At 41.3% G+C, this 3,053-nt stretch overlaps 1 long non-coding RNA gene across 1 annotated transcript; it reads right to left on the bottom strand.

The window, feature by feature from the left end:
- Positions 1 to 1,648: 1,648 nt before the first annotated feature.
- LOC140699382 (uncharacterized) lies at positions 1,649 to 2,664 on the bottom strand. Its single transcript, XR_012077535.1, has 2 exons — positions 2,396 to 2,664; positions 1,649 to 1,941 (listed from the first exon to the last, which is right to left on the bottom strand). It is a non-coding gene; the product is annotated as an uncharacterized lncRNA (long non-coding RNA).
- Between the last annotated feature and the right edge of the window lie 389 nt (positions 2,665 to 3,053).

The raw sequence follows: 3,053 nt of genomic DNA, 5'->3' as shown, positions 1-3,053 counted from the left end.
GTTCTCTTCTTTCTTACACTCGATCCTAAGAACTCCAGCAGCCTTGATCTCCTCAGACTCTCAGCTTTGTATTCTCAACTCACTGAGTTTTCCCGGCTCTGTCTGGGTGCCCCTCTCTGTGCTGTGTGGCCTGGAAATGCACTCAAGGCAGTAAGCTGGGCCAATTGTATTGCTTACTTCATTTGTTTCCCAACTCGCAGGGATACTATCCCTCCTTCCCTGATATCCAGTCCCTTTCAACCTGTTTTTAGATATTTTGTCAATTTGGGAGGTTGTTTCAGGAAGGAGAGTAAACCAGTCTTTAATCCTGGCTGCTCAATGGAAGTTGGAATTTAAAATTTGAAGCATGTTTTTATCCTAAAAATTATTTATATCTTTTAAAGAATTAAAAATAATTGGTTCATGTATTTCTCAGTTAAAACTATAATTTTCTTCATCTGAAAACTGTTCCTGACCAAGTGAATTGCACTTTGCTTTAAAAGCAAGCCCATTGCTCACTCCAAATGTTAGAACAGAGCTGCATCTGAATATAAACCAAGCTGCGTTAAATCACCGTGTGTGTATTTCACAATGACTGGCAAAACACAACTGTAGTTCTAGGTACAGCCACTTGAACTAGAGCAGCAGCATTAAATCTTCACCTCACTCAAGTATGGCCATTCTGTGGTTTGCTTTACAGCTGACTCAATGTCAAAGACATTATGAGGAAGAAGATGAAGCTCAAAGGTAAGATTTATAAACATGTGCTCCCTGCTCTTAGATTAAGTGTCCCTGAAGACTTCAACCTAAAGTGGATCTCTGTAAGTCAAAAACCTGATCGTGCACATGTTCGTGTCTTCTATTTGGATACCAGTGGGAATCGTTAAGTGACTATGTAAATCTGACAATCGTGAAGCACAAGCATTTATTTGAGAGTTGAATAAGGGGAGGTACAAAATGTGAAGCAGTAACAAATGGAATCTGCCTGTAGACATAGTGGGATAACAAGGGTATATGCAGGCATGTGTTGAAGTATTAAAGTGTAAGTACACTATAGGAATAATACAAATTCTGGGGCCCAGATTCAAATCCTATTGGTGGCCATTATAGCTGTGTAACCTTAGGAAGTCACTTACCCTTCTGGTCTTGGTTCCTACAGTAATACTACCTTACAGGGTTGTTGCAAGCATTAAATGAAATAAAATATGCAAAGTGGTGCCTGGACCCAATGAGATCAATATAAATGTTAGTCATTGGTACCATCATCATCACTATTATTACTGTTGTTTTGGAGAGTTGCAATGTGCAGGGCAGGAAGGAATGAAGAATGTGTGAAGCATCAACGGGGAAGGTCTCCTTGAGAAGGTGGAATCTGAGCTGGGCTTTGAAGCCTAGAAAGAACTAATAATGATGGAAATGGGCAGTGATTTTGGGTGTAGGAAACAGAATGAGCCAAAGTCCAAAAAAAAAAAAGTTTGAGTTATGAGGAAGTCTAGCTGGCATGTGTGGTGTTGTTAGGTAGTAGTGATAGGCTGAAAACGGGAAAAGTCACGGGGTTTGGCAACTGTTTAGCTGCTGCCAATGAGGGAGCAGTGTAGCGTGTAACCCAAATGTAAGCTGGCCATCCGCACGTCTCAGACTCAAAGCAATGATGAACTGAAAAACAGTCTAGCAACCAAAACTATTTTAAAACGAATTCAAATTTTTGCTTGCCATTCTCCAAGAACATTAAAAAGCATAAGCTTTAGGAACAGTCCTCAAACTTGCCTTTCCTCTCCTAATTCTTACCTGTCATTAGCCCCAGAGCTTCTCATTCTCTGAACCCCTTGCTTTCCATTTCTTCTGTCCTGAAATGGACATGAAGCCTTTCTCTTTTGTTCCCTTCCTCCTTTCCTTCTGCCCCTTCAGTCTTGTCTCTGTTTATCCAGTCTCTTTATTTTGAATCACAAAGTCTTTTCCATCCTGGAAAAGACAGAACTCTCCTTAGAGGACAGGCTTAGCAAAACTATCGAAGACAATATTCTCTTCATGGTGAGTGGTGGAGAGACTTTCCTGTGGCAGAGAGGTTATATATTAACACTTACGTTAATACATTTTTTTAAAATCATCAAAGATAACACTAGCATTTTTAGCCTTGGTGATGGGGAATGGGGGATATGTTATTATAGAAACAGGGAAACCAAGGAATGGAAGATCTTTGGGGGCAAGAGATTGAATTTGGAATGAGCATGTACTGGGGCTATAGCAGCATTCCAAGGGTAGGTAGACAAATAGAAGCTGGATAACTAGATTGGGAATTTAAATGGATTTGGGCATCATCCCCAAAGAAGTGATAGTTGAAGATGTGGGAATGATTGAGAAGAGAAATACAGAGGAAATATAGAGAAAGATAGACGGAACTTTAGAAAATACCTACATTTCAGAATAGGAGTTAACGAGAGGATTCAGGAAAGTAGAGTCCTGGTGTCCAGGCCTCACCCAGATGAATTCCATTAGAATCTCTGCAGGTGGGATTCATGCAATAATAACATTGTCGACACCTTCCCCAGTGATTCCTGTGTAGCCAAGGTTGAAAACCATTGTTCTCGTGGCTTATGTGATGCTAAATGGGTTTCAGGCTTGTGTGGGAAGGCAGTTGTTAAGTGATGAAGTCCTAGTCTATTTGATTTATAAATCAGAAACTCTGCCATTCGCATTTTGCTGAGGAATCTAGGGCTCAAAAAGATTAATTAATTTTATCATCTTAAAACAAGAAATCTGATGAATTTCCAGCCTCAGACTTAAAAACCTCTCACTGTCATAGACCAGACTCCTCCGCTTCATCTTCTCTGACCCGCTCCTCCCCACCGCAGCCCGAGTCCTCCACGCCCCCTGCCCTGAGACTCTCAAGGTTGTGCAAACTCTCCAGAGGCTCTCCGTTCAGATTTCAGAACACATTTCAGGTTAAAGCTCACCTGTGGTCCCTTTAGCAGCAACAAAGCAGGCCACACTGTCAGAGGAAAGCCCTTTAAGGGCCTCACTCGTAACTTTGTGAGCCTGGAGAGAAAGTTAACTTCTGGAAGAAAATGGCGGTG

Source organism: Vicugna pacos, chromosome 11, assembly GCF_048564905.1.
Source record: "Vicugna pacos chromosome 11, VicPac4, whole genome shotgun sequence".
Taxonomy (NCBI): domain Eukaryota; kingdom Metazoa; phylum Chordata; class Mammalia; order Artiodactyla; family Camelidae; genus Vicugna; species Vicugna pacos.
Note: the sequence above shows the minus strand (reverse complement) of the source record. Positions and strands in the feature narration are given on the sequence as shown.